The 13740-nt window shown below is 41.4% G+C and overlaps 1 long non-coding RNA gene across 1 annotated transcript in view; it reads left to right on the forward strand.

Moving 5' to 3' along the window:
* Positions 1 to 1322: 1322 nt before the first annotated feature.
* The window catches only part of LOC130165097 (uncharacterized), a 38585-nt gene continuing 26167 nt past the window's right edge, over positions 1323 to 13740 (forward strand). Inside the window, exons 1-2 of the long non-coding RNA XR_008826703.1 lie at positions 1323 to 1529; positions 1989 to 2089. This is a non-coding gene — a long non-coding RNA (uncharacterized LOC130165097). The remainder of the gene's footprint in view (positions 1530 to 1988; positions 2090 to 13740) is intronic.

Raw genomic sequence — 13740 nt, forward strand, 5'->3', positions numbered from 1 at the left:
TACAGTAAGACGGAAATCTTGAAGAAGTCACATACACTGGTCACTTTATCGCTCTGTGCTGTGACTCAGGACTCTTTCATTATAAAGCTCTGAGCTACAGGAGACATAATTGAGTCTGTGCATTTACAGCTGAGCTGTGAAATACCTTTTCTGCTGGATAAAAGAAGTCTTCCTTTTACAATAAAGAACTTTTGGTGCACCACTTGGCATGAATTTCGGTGGAATCAAATCACAATGAATGGATTTTGTGCCAGCAGTAAGCCTACTGACTAATAAACAGTTATATACCCATACAATTCAATGTTGTGCTGTCATTTTTACCGTTTAAGCAGCCTGTGAGGATAATGGTCAAAGTTCACTTATAGCTCTGAGTTCTTTTCAGATATTTCATGCGGCTGCTGCAGGAATCTAGGTTCCCTTTCACAGTAAAAGAGAAAGGGACATTCAGTTTTAAAAATACTGGTAATTTATGGGTCTCTTCTCTTTTCTAAAGTTAAAACCTCAAGTGTATTGTCAAAAATAGGCCTGCCGCTTGGTGAATTTAAAGCAAAAAGTCACCCTTGGATAATCTGACACAATTAGACATCATCAATTAGTGACACATGGTGGTGCAATATTTTACAATCAAAGTAATTACTAACAGCTGTGCTGGAAATACAGTGATATGGCTCTTATCTACATTTGGTAGACATGGTATTAATGTGAATAATATAACAACAGCATCAAGCACTGTTTTGCAGACTCTGAAATATTTAATGTTTTATTTAATGTATAATGTCCATTGCATTCCACAAAGAAAAATTCCACAGTAGAGTGAGCAATTATGTGTCTGTTTTGGGGGGGTGTTTTCGCTAATGAGGCCCAACTTCCTGTTTCAACAGGAAATACATCAACTATAAGGAAGCAAGCTAATTTATTTAAGGTGCTAATTGCAGCAGTTGTTTCTCTGGTGACACCTGGATACTTGTTAAGCTGTTGTCACTGTACCTTACTGTGTAACCCAGTGCTAATACTTGACAAGGCAGCACTTACTACTGCAGTTTGTTCACTGTGATACAAAAACAGAAACTTCTGTTACTTGTGTCTCAATATGTGTACTTCCATACCGACATTTGGTATATTTGAGTGCATAAATGCGTTGACACTGACAATTAAGCAACATCCAGTGCACTTGAAATGATCTACGGCATGCGGATTGGTCCACAAAGTATATTTGGACGTCTGCGTTAAGACTTCAAATTTACGTCAACACGTCAGTTACGTCTAAAGACGCCGGAAATGCCGTTTTAACACCTCGATTACGTTAGCATTAGCGTTTTAACACGGTATTTTACATTTCTTCAGACTTTTCTGTCGTCATAAGAAGTGCAAATTTGAAGTGTTAACGCGAACTTCAAAATACACTTTTGGGACCAATCTGCGTGCCATACAGGAGGCACGCAAGTAAAACCTTTATTTAGAAATCAAGGGAGCAAAGCACCTGGCAGGTGGGCGTCAGTCACTGTCACCTGTTGCGACCGTCATTTCCGGTAAGTGCACAATGGCATTTGGGACACTACCACCCTGTGGAAATAGACCTGCTAGGCTAGTGTGCACACTGAAGGCTACTTCATGTGAGTGTACTGACCGAAGTAGCCGCTTTGAGGCACAGCATTACTCTTCTTAAATTTGAAAGTCACTAAGGTTTGCTCAGCTCTAAATTCCTCCAAGTCCTCCAAGAGTTGTCGTTTGAAAGTGAATTAACCAAAATAAAAAGCTTGATTAAAGACAGCTAATGTCGGCTAATCACAGTGATTAATTAGTTTAAGGATTAATGAGCTAGCATGTGTTACTCTCCAGTCCAAATCATGTCTATCTAAAATGTTTTTTAAGGACTAAAAACAACAGCCTTGATTTAAGCTTGGTGAAAGTGTCTTTTTGAGATATCCCCATATGCTCAGATATGTTAAAAGGAAAGACGTGCTTAATATATTAAAGATTTCTTCCAGGAAAATCCTTGCCGGAGCCAAACGAGATACAACTTTGACAGCAGAACTGAGACTCTCTCATCACTGTTAACCACAACATGCTGCAAACCAAGGACCCCAAGGTATGACTCACCACACGCACATATCACAGAACGACCCACATCATGTAACACCTGGCATCACTTGTGGGAGTTGGAGAAGTGTTGATGACTTTTTCTTAGATATTTCACAGTTAATCACTTTTAACCTCAATAATCCTGGGAAAATATAAAGCAATTAAGACTAATCTGCCATTTGCCCTCTATTTATGTAGTTTTATGTATTCTCCGTATTGCATTAGTTCATTTTAAGCTCTATGCAGTCAGCTTTTCTTTTAAGTCATGCTCGTACCGCGGTGGCTCCAGGGATCCCAATGTCGGTTGGTCAGTCCACAGTTTGTTTTAGAGTTAAATATCTCAACAAATATTCAATATAATGGCACAAAAGTTGCCACAGATATCCATGGTGCTCAGAGGATGAATCCTAATGACTTTGGTGATATCCTCTAGTGCCACCATTAGCTTGGTGTTTGCAGTTTTGAGTGAAATTTCTTGACAGCTCATGAGGTTTGTTGCAGACATTCTGTTCCCCCGTCATGATGTCTTATAATTACTGTAGTGGTCCTGTAACTTATCTTATTTGTCAGCTATTTTGGTTCAAGACAAAATACCTGTAAACTAAAGACATTCCCATCAGCTTCAGCTGTACCTTAGAGAGCCCAACCGATTTATCGGTTGGTTGTTATTGTGAGTCCAACAATGCTAAATGAGTGGAGGGTTTATTTTTAAAACTAAAGCTTTCTCGTCACATTCAACCATTATCCAACCAGTAAACTCAATGGCTTTCACAAACTGCGGGGGGATTGTAGTTTAATGTAGCAGACCCAACTGTGGGTGATTTAAATCAGAAGCCTTGGGGCACACAAGAGAGGCCCTCTGCTCAAGTTGTTCAATTTACATTTGTGTTATATATTTGGCGGATGTTCCTATCAGAAGTGATAGTGTGCGAGGAAGGGTTTAGTGTTTTTAACTGAAGAACACTTTACACCCAGCTGATGTTGGGGGGGGGGGGGTTGGCATGTGAGCTTTCAATTATGATGCTATCTCTGTGAGCGCTAAGCCATCCTGCTAAGCACGCACTTTGGCCACATATCAGTAGAGCATGTGTTACAGTGTCCCTTAAAGCCTATATAGATTATTACCATTTGCAGAATGCATCACGCATAACTGAGCAGAGCCTAAGGATAAAATTCTCACCCAATAATTGAGTGCATGGCAGGGTAAATGTCAAACTATTTGCAAGCCATTCGTGAGCTGTGGTATTCTTCTCTATTAGCCTAATGTGCCAGAGTTAGTCCTCTCGGCTTTGTGCAAATTCATATTGGATTTTTATTAAAACTCAAACCAACAGTAATAGATGTGCCTTTGGGGTAGCTTTAAAAATCAATTTGCTAAACAGCACAAAATCACCCCCATAATTGTCTCCTTGGACTGCATTAGCTGTCGAAGGTGATTCTCATTCGTATGTGAGTAAACTTTGCCTCCCAGACCAAGACATCTGCTCACTTTTGACTCCACAGCCATGTGTATCCCCCCATTACTGTAACAAGGCAAACAGACATACAGGATCCTGTGCACACCGCAGATAGGAAACTCAGAGCGCAGGTCCTACCTGTCAAATGGCCCTCCGGCGAGTCCTGCTACTAATGAAGTGAAACATTCTGGCATCTGAATCTGAAATAGATCTGTATATTTGGACACATGAATATGAATACAATCAGCTAGACTTGGCTCATTAATGAGGCAGGGAGAGCAACCAGCAGACAGGATTAATTAATTACAGAGTGACATTTATGGATAATAACCTTCTGGTGGATATCACGGCTAATGAATATGCATAAGACTATCAAAGGGGAAGCATCCAGCCAAGATGAAATATCTATATTCAGATCCATGATAGGGTTACTGCTGTGTCGTCTGAATCAGCAGCACATTATGATTTTGGAGCATGTGAGTTTTTGAATGATTTTTCACAACGTGCCATGTAATGAAACGGTCGCGGTTGCCTTCAGTTAGGATTGCTGTAAAACTTCTGCAGCACTAACTCTGGGGTCGGAGAAACGCTTCAGAAATTGTTTGCGTCGAAATTCCACAGCACAGCTACCGATGTGAGCCTTTGCTAACAGATAAGTAGCTGGCTGTGAATATTCAGTGTTACATAGCTGGAGCCGGAGCTGAAGGAAGAGCGAACTGGGCACCGAATGTAAACGGAAGCATGTGTATGCGAGTTTCAGTGTTTTGGGGTGTGTTGTTTATGTGTGTAGTGGAAAGGTTTTTGGATCATGCATGAAATGATGCTCAGGGTAAAATAAAACAACTAAAGATCTCTAATCTATAGTTGTTTTTGCAGTGCAGTGACATTAAAGGACTGGTGCAATTATTTTCTTTCTTGTATACCGTGGTGTGGTGCCATAGTGTGGCTCTGTTTCTACTGAGATAGCTATCTCTTTAATAGCTCCTGTTGTGTTAGTCCATTGTAGGAGATGCTGGCGATCGACTTCGCAAAGTTCAAACTTAACTGTATTTCTATCACCTCTTTTCTCTGACTAAGGTTAGCATGCTAACCAGCTAGCTCCTCAATACATCAGAGGTCATATTCTAACCTCTTGTCTTGTCATTGATAGCTGAAGCTCTTGAAAAGTGACCAGTGTCACCACCACCACCCGTTCCCGGCAAGAAACCATGCTCATCAGTCTCTCTTCCTGCTGCTAGGCAACAATAGGGTGAAAATCTTTAATGCTGGGTGAGGTGCATGACGGGAGAAAGTAAACTCATCTTTTAGTAACATTTGAGTCGAGGTTTAATCAGTTTAACAACATCAAATGTTTCATTCATTGCCTGAACTAGGGGAGAGCACTTACACTAATGCATTTCTGCCGGGGTACAGCACATAATTAACCATCACAGAGAGGTAACACCTTGTCAGAGCAGCAGATGGTAGATACGAGCATGAAAATATTCGTAAGGAGCAAGGGGCCACTGTTGTTTTCATTACTGGCAAGACACTTTTCAAGCATTGGTCTTAATTGAATGTCCCGGCTGAACATTAACGCGATACCCCAGTAGGTCAAACTAATTAAATAGTGATAATCAATTGGATTACATAATATGATTTTGCTAAAGAACGTACACCACATCCGTGTGAGATCCCTCTAATAATCATCATTGTGAAGGTCAGGTTTATTAATGTACCTGCCTCATCATTGTGGGATCTTTTACCAGAATGTCCAGACTCTTAAAGTTGACTGGATGTTAAATTTCAAACTGCAGAGAAAGGGACGGAACAGTTTCAGCGTCCACACCGATGACCTTCGGCAAATGATGATTGATACCGCGCCCCTTATCTCATTGTCTGCTTCCTCTGCTGTATCAATCACTTACAAGAAATAATGTGAAAAGATGAGCACTGTTCTCCGAGTCGTATGGAGGTTAAACAATATGCATCAAACTGTCTGAAAAGCCAAAAACATATTTCTTTCTTGTTATTTGTTAAGGCACGGTTTGTGGTCAGCTGCAGACAAAAATTAATATCCATGTGACTTAACCAATTTTTCAAAGTGGTTCAACTTCAAAGTGGTTCGACTGACAATGTGAATTCAGCCGACAATTGGTAGTAATTGATTATAATGTAGGATAACAAATAAGCTTCCACAAACTAGCAAATCCACTAAAGCCTCACAAAAAATGACAGTTGAAATAATTTCCTTCATTTCCTCTCAATTTTTTAGAACCCAGCTGAGACTGCACAGGGCAGTAGACAATATAATACCTATCTATGAATATACTTGTCAAAGAAAAGGGTCAGCTCGCCTTTAGATCAGCTTCAGTCCTCCACAGCTGTGTGCAGAGGGAGATTGAATCATTTCTTCAAAGAGGCAAGCTCCCAGTTCTTTTGAGAGATGAAGGAATTGGAAACCTGCTCTACACCCTGCGCTCCACAACATCCTGTGAAGGTTCAGCGATGTTTTGATGTGAGGATCTGGAAGGCTTCTCGCTTTATCCCGCTGTTCGCAAAAACCTCATTTCTTTGACTTTCCGCGGATGTGCAGAAGGGTTGTGTGTCTTAACGTGACGGGTTTTAGATGCATGCGGCTCGATGGCACTCCTGTCCAGTTATGTAAAGATCGTAGGAAGTGTGGCCTATGACAGTCAAAGGGGATAGAATCTCTAAAAGCAGCACGTTTACAATGATGCATACAGCTTCGTCAAACTGTATGCTACCAACAGTTTTGATTAAATACTCAAAACATATTAGATGTAGTGACACCACAGATGCAGTCATGTGGCACTGAGGTGCTGCTTCAGTTTGCGGGGTACTTTGAGGCAGAAGATTGTGTGCATTGAGTTTTGGTCATGGTTCCTATTAGTCATGGTATAATAACATTTGTGGCATCTCTAGAATCAAGTCCAATAGGGAAGCAACCCAAACAGTCCAATGATTTCACACTGTGGGTTACAAACAAACACCCAAATTTACTGTATAGTAGCTATTTGGAAGATAAAATTGGCAAATATCTAAATGATTACTTAGACTAACTGCTATAAAAGGCCATTGAACTTATTAACGTTAACCTTTACAGCATTTTTTGAGTTGTTAAATGGACTGTTGTATGAGTGCACTCACTGCTGCTGCTTACATGCATAACCAAAACTGTCCAAATAAGTAACTAACAAGCGCTGCTTGGGATATGTTATCATATCACAGCTGTTCCTGAACACATCATGTAGTGTTTTTTTTTAATATATTTAACTGCAGTTACAACACCTACTGTTTGCCTTTGCTATGACTTTGTCAGTTTCCGCCGTCTGCGTTTGCACGCTTATTAAAGCTCGTTATAAAGCTGCTAATGGGCAATTTAGCTTAACACGACCGTCTTCCGCAGCAGCTTTGTAACTGTGACGTGGGTTCCGTCAAAGAGAAAAATCCGTTTTCTTCGGCTGCTGCACTTTGTTAGTGCGGGTTAACGCTCGCATTTAGAAACGCACACTGTGTTCGGATCATTCGGAAACAACAAACTGACTCATGATACTTGACCTGTTATCGAGCATGTTACTGCTATTGATTCCGTCGCATTATCCCATCAGCACAGCAATTCACCCTCAAATATTATCTAATTATCTAATTACACACTGCACATCTGAACACCAGGCTTGCCCAAGTGACATTTATTATGTATCATTAACATATTTGTTCATTTTTGGGTCTGACAGTCAGAGCGGTGAGTCATTTCATTTCGCAACACTTATTGGTTTCGCTGTACATCCCTGGGCTCCTCGCCTACAGCCCGCCCGCCCGCCCGCTTGGCAAGAAGGATGACGCCTGTCACCTTTTAGTGTGCGACGAAGGTGAAATGACATTTGAGCGCTGTGCCAAATGTGAGTGCACTCTCCACTCATGCGCTGCTGTCAGGAGTGATCACTGTTATTTCAGCCGCCTGTCCAAAGAGGGGTTCCGATGGCTCGCCCCCTTTGCTGCGTTAAGGGACTCGAGACAGGAGCCCAGCATTTGGCCTTGCTTTGCAAATCTGATTAGAGGAGCTGTAATAGCAGGTTGTGCGTGAGAGAAAGCACTATAGTGTATGAGGAGAGGATAGAGTAAATATGCAACCCATCCCTCTCTCTCCCTTCTACCCTTTCTTTCCTGCTCTCTCTTCCAAACAACATGGAAGTGTATTATAGAGTATCGTGCTGTCACCTTGGGATGTGATGGGAAATAAAATGGACTACTCAATAGACCGCTAAATTAACTTACTTTTAGAGACCATGCAACCCACAAAGGCAGAAAGGCACACATGCACACACACACACACATCCATTACTTAATATGTTGTATGGACCCTGCTTCAAAATGAGATGTCCACCCTCTGAAAAGGTGAATGATGCTATTTGAGAATGATGGCTGATGCACTGCATAAATAGAAATGCCTGTATGTCTCTAAATACACATGAATCATCCAGGTGCAGCTAAATCAGTAGAGATGGAGCCAGTCTGCCTTTATGCCTCATAGGTCTTCTAAGTTATTTGTCTGTACCATCTCCACATTTCTATCCTGATCCTCTGGATTCATCATCCACAAATATGGTGTCAAATCAACAAATAAATAAAGGACAATGGCCTCTGAAAGGGAACATTTTACTAACGAAAGTGTATTATGATTATTGGAGAGTTCTATAAACAGGTTTCTAATTGCTAAATAACTGCAAAAGTTACATTAAAATGCTGCAAATTGCATTTCAACTGGATGAAAATATTATAAATATAACTGTTTCTTCAATTCTCAATCAATCAATTTCTTAATCCAACACTTGTCATTGGGCTACAGTCACAAAGAAGCAAGCTAGCACCAGCTGTGCTAATGTTACCAAGCCAAATTACCTTTTCATAGCAAGTTTCGTGTGGTTTTAAGTTTTAATTAAAGTGCTCCACTCAGGTCAATTATTGTAATTGTTTGCGAACAACACAGCGTCCCCATAAAACGCTTGGACCAGACTGAGTCACATAAGGCGAGAAGCATAACAGCATTAGAGCCGACAGTTCCTTCCCTCCAGAGCTGCTGTACATAAGCAGTAATATGTTTGAAACATCTGCTTTCCACTTTATTTCAGAGACTCTTGAGATAATGGGAGCGATGATATTTTCAAAGACATTTTTACCACCATTTCTGACAGAATTCAGCAGATATAATGGCTGATGAGTCACTGAATGATAATTTACTTGGGATACTCGGGACAGCAGCAGCTCCTTTTTACAATGTAGATGATTAAATCCACCTTTTTTATAGTTTAGACTTTGTATTCACTCTGCAGATGCTCATATCATTTTTGTACATGTCACACATCTACTTTACTTTTATATCTATTATGAGCTGACAGTGATGTCAAAAAGCCAGTGACGACGAGGTCACTTCATTCCAAACTGTTTTGAACACATCTTGGAAAAAAAGGCGAGTCTCACAGAGCTGTTGTGTTTCCTTGTGTGTGGCGGGGCCTCCGCGGGAACTCATCAGAGTGAGCGGGGTGGGCTTGAAATGTACAGAAGAGTAGAGGTACCCTCTGGATAGAAAGAGGGTAGACTGACTAATAAAAAGTGCAAGGCTTCTCTTAGCTCCTGCATAATGTCTCTGTCATGTGGAGCTTTGTTTGACATTACTGATGTTTTTCATCTAACGGATAGATCCTCCGTGTTTTTCTCTGTTCCCCTGTTGTCGTGCTGTAATGTAAGTCCACTCCTGCTTTGAAATGTTAAATTAACATTAATGCAAACTCGACGCCTGCAGCTGCTTCACAGTTAAAACCTCAAAGCCCCCCCTTGCCTCTAACTGCTCTGGGTTTGTGTGCAGCCCAACAGAAAACGCTACAGGGCCCAGAGATACAAGACCTGGCCTTTCAGGCTGCGGGTAAAGGAACAGACACGCTGATTCGCTTTGTTGCAGAGGATTATGAAGATTGATAAAACTGTAAAAGTGAGATTGCTAAATATGTAGCTGGAGCCGGCAGCCAGTTAGCTCAGCACAGAGCCCGGAAACAGCTGTTTCCATTTTCATATTTTGCACTCGCACCCTAAATGTTAAAATTGATACTTCATGATTTCTTTTTATTTCAAAATGAAGTTTAAGCAAAATCATCCACTGCTCTTTTAAGCCCAATCTTTATCTCACACTTTCATATTACTCCCACTCTCTGTTTGTTACTCTCATCCTCACTGACTCTCTCCTCCCTGCCCACTTCCTGTCATTTCACATCCTCTATCTTCCACCTTTTTTCCCCCCTCTCAGTAGGGAGTCACGCCTGGGGCTTGATCTTCACTTCCATCACAAGTACATTTTCCAAGCTTCACCTCGTCGTCCTATAAATATTCCAAACCAGTCCAGCTGACACGCTGAATCATGTTCTCCACTCATCGTGTCTGGGTTTTTTGTTTTTTTGGACCAAGAATCGCTCTTTTTTTTTTTTTTTTTTTTTAGCAGTAACAAGTATCCTGTCAGTGAAGTATTAGATTTCATTTGCTTTAGAATAATGACCTTCCATTTGTGGTCTCTGTGCCGAATGAACGGATAAATCGTTGACAGCCAAACTGGAGATTATACTGTTGGATTGAAATGATGTGAAGCAGCTTTTATACTTCAGAAAAGTTCAGTTATATTCCGTGGCTTTTTTTTTTTTTTCTTTTGCCTGGTCTCTGTTCACAGGTTAAAATGAACTTAGATGTCCTCCTCGTTAGCGTTATCCTTTCTTAAAATATTCCTGGTTGTTTCATTTGAGCCTCAGATCAGAAAAGCGTAGCGCTGACTTCCAGATCTGAATATCCACCTTGGAAGCGGTTTTACTTACTTATTTTTCATCCCGGTGCGCCATCTGTAAGCTACAACCCCTATCAACCCCAACACTTGCCGCGAGCAAAGCAAAGGTATGCATCTCGAGCCAACATTTTAACTTCTGTAAACAAACACTTCTCCTACCTGCCTACCACATTGCTAAAATCCCATTTGACCATGAGACCGTTTTATAAATAACCCCCCTGGAGCATCCGAGCCAGCTCATCAGCATATAACATCTGCTTCAGTCGGCTGCCAGCCAGCTCAGGCTGAGGAGAAAGCACGCTCGAGTGTCCCTCCTTCTCCTGTAGTCCACCAGCGTCCCGTCGCAGACAGCGACCCTCTCCGGCTCATTTCCCTCCCAGATCCCCACACCCAGCCTCCGCTCAGGCCTCTTGGTAAGCCAACAGCCTGCCAAGCCACCCGGGGGTCACACACAGTCACGGCTAATGTGACGAGGCCAGCTGCTCATCATTGCCCAACCAGCCTCTCACCAGCTGTGATTGGATGTAAGGGGTCGCCCAGCTTGGCCCACAGGGGCCCCGGGGCGGATCAGCCATGTCCTCTACACAGATAAGTGAGCTGAACTGTGTTCCAAACTTTGAAGCAGCTGATCAGCAGCTGATTTTTTTTAATAGCCCGGTACAGAAAAGTTTATCCGTGCGATCTGTCTTTGCCACATGAAAGTAGATCAGAGGAGACGCAAGATATGATAAGGAGTTGAAACTAAAAAGGTAAGGTCAGCGCTCTGCAAGCAGCAGAAAAACAGTGTGAAAGTGAAAGGATAAAATCTTAAATGTACAGTGGAACAAATGATCTTTCAAAGCAGGTGACAGCTGTTTCATGTCACTTTTTTCTGCCTTTCGAGCCTGCTCACCTTGACACGGTACTTTGCTCTCAGACATTGTCTATTTTTAGTTGGGTTTTTTTGCATGTTTAATACGTTTTTATCTTTCTAAAAGCTTGTGTCATATACATGTATAGTCAACGCCGAGTTGTCAGCTCTGCAGGAGTCAACTATTTGTTGCACGTGGAAATAAACAAGGTAAATTGTGTTTACATATACAATTAAAGTTGCAGGACAGTTATGTTATTTGGAGTTAATGCATGTTGACTGAAGGGTTTGTGGTCCACTTTAAGTCCTAATGCATTACTCTATTTAATCTCTAATTTAACACTCCTTCTTTAATGGTAAATTAACTCTGATTGGTGTGCAATTAAACACTAGCTTGGAGTTTAATGTGGCACGGTAGGGTGCATGGTGAAAGTTGGTCATCTTTATTGGCAGGAAATGTCACGTATGACAGAGTTTTGGGCTGTAATAACACCTGTTATTACAGGTAATTACTACTACAGTTAATTCTTCCACCTAGACAAGTGTGGTAACATCTTTAGTGACTTGCAAACATTTCTCACACTGAGTGACTGTAAAACTTATTATACCTTATGCTTCAAAATGCTCCCTGATATGCCCAAATTGAACCGATACACTGAAGATTTCTTGATTAAGTGCAAGTGCAGTGACATTTACTGTAATTAGCGTCGTTCAGAGAATATACACATGTTTTCTTTAAAGGTCTCTGTACTGCAGAGCACTAAACAGTGATAAATGCACCAAATTTAAGTGCGTCACATGTACAAAATATTATGAAAAAAAAAAAAATACTAGTCCTCATTTTTGCATGTTTTATGAGCAATCGTGTGACCTTCCCCGCCACATGGTTGGAGTTTGTCTCCTGTAAAAAGTTGCAGACCTAGAAATTATATTCGTCAATATTCTTCTCTGGGCGGCGACAATCAGCATTCAAGACAATAGTCAAGACAAACAACCCCAGCTGCCTAGGATGCCACTCTCAAAGCAATCAGCCGCAACAAAAGCGAGAGAAAGCCCCCTCACCAGCACTAATTGTTAATAAGGGGTTTTGGCATAGTTGATTTTTCTTTCATTCAGTTCCCAATTTGTTCCTGTTGCGATGGTGTTTGTGTCCCTCGGGTCTAATCTAACGTTTCTGTTTGAACCTGCAAATGCTTTCACAACAAACAGGCCTGAGGAGGAGGTGGGGAATGTATGCGTGTGTGTGTATGTGTGTGTGTGTTGGAATGGGGGGCGAAGTTGCTCTGGAACCCTTGCAAACCAGATGTATTTCATATGGAAATATCAGAGCGCCTCAGAGACTTTGCTCATAGTGTGGATGGAAATGTGGACTGCGGTGTAGTCCCATGATGCGAGCGCGTGGATCCGCGTGGATCCGGCTGTCATTCTGCAGCTCCGTGCTTGCTATTTCAAATTAAACGGTTCTACAGGTAGCTCATTTAAATCAGGTTGGGGTTAGTTGGCAACGGTATTCGATATCAGCCGCCTGGGGTTGTTGCAAATTTCAAAAGCCCTTGATACGCATAATATGTGTTTATCAACCGCTTGTTGTAATATTTTAATGGTGTGCAGCAGGAAATTGCAGTTTGGCATTTAATGAGCTTTTACGAACACAGACGTCGAATAGTGTGGAGTAATTGAATACAAAAGCACATTTAGAGTCAGTTAAGGAAATAAGTGTCAGCTATGATGAAGATGACATCTCTCTGCGCATGCAGCACACATTACATGGTGGCTTTAGATGAAAGAGTTCACATCCTTTGAGCTTCATTCATGTCAAATTTAAAACTACTTGCAATCAAATGAGATCTACCAGCTAATGTTAATTCACCAGCTGACAACTTCTGTTTTTTTTTTGTTTTTTTTCTTCCTTGGAAAGTAGTGATGTGGATGAAAGAACAGATGTCTTCTTATTTCATGCCATTTTCCCTGTTTTGGGAGAGTCTGAAGGAGGCAGCAGCGATGGTTTTCCTCAGGGCCCGGCTGTAACAGAGAGCCAGATGCTTCTTTAAATCTGTGTTGAATTGTGCTTGAGTTCTTTGATAGCACAACGGCAGATAAGGCAGTGCGAGTTATCTTGGAGCTGCCACACATAAACAAGCACGGCTGTACATATGCATCGATAGGCAGGCCAGCTTTCAGCACTATCTACCCTTGCTTTGGTTCATCTCAGTATCACATGACTGGGTTACTTTAAAAAATATCAGTTATTGTTCCCATGATTTCGGCTACATTTATCCTTCTAAGACGGTTTTTCTCACATCTGTTAATTGAGATTAACATTGTAGGGATGTACTGAATGCCGTAGAGAAGAAAGTGAGAGTGTGAAAATTCCTTTGATACATAATAGCACTCCAACATACACTTTCCCCCTCAGCCTCAGGAGGTCAGCTGTTCCTTTTTGTCAGAAACCCCTTTTTAATATGCGCTCCATGTTGGAAGCGGTGCACTGTGGTAAAAGCAAATTGAAGCACAGTATGAGCTTT

Source organism: Seriola aureovittata, chromosome 24 (genome assembly GCF_021018895.1).
Source record: "Seriola aureovittata isolate HTS-2021-v1 ecotype China chromosome 24, ASM2101889v1, whole genome shotgun sequence".
Lineage (NCBI taxonomy): Eukaryota > Metazoa > Chordata > Actinopteri > Carangiformes > Carangidae > Seriola > Seriola aureovittata.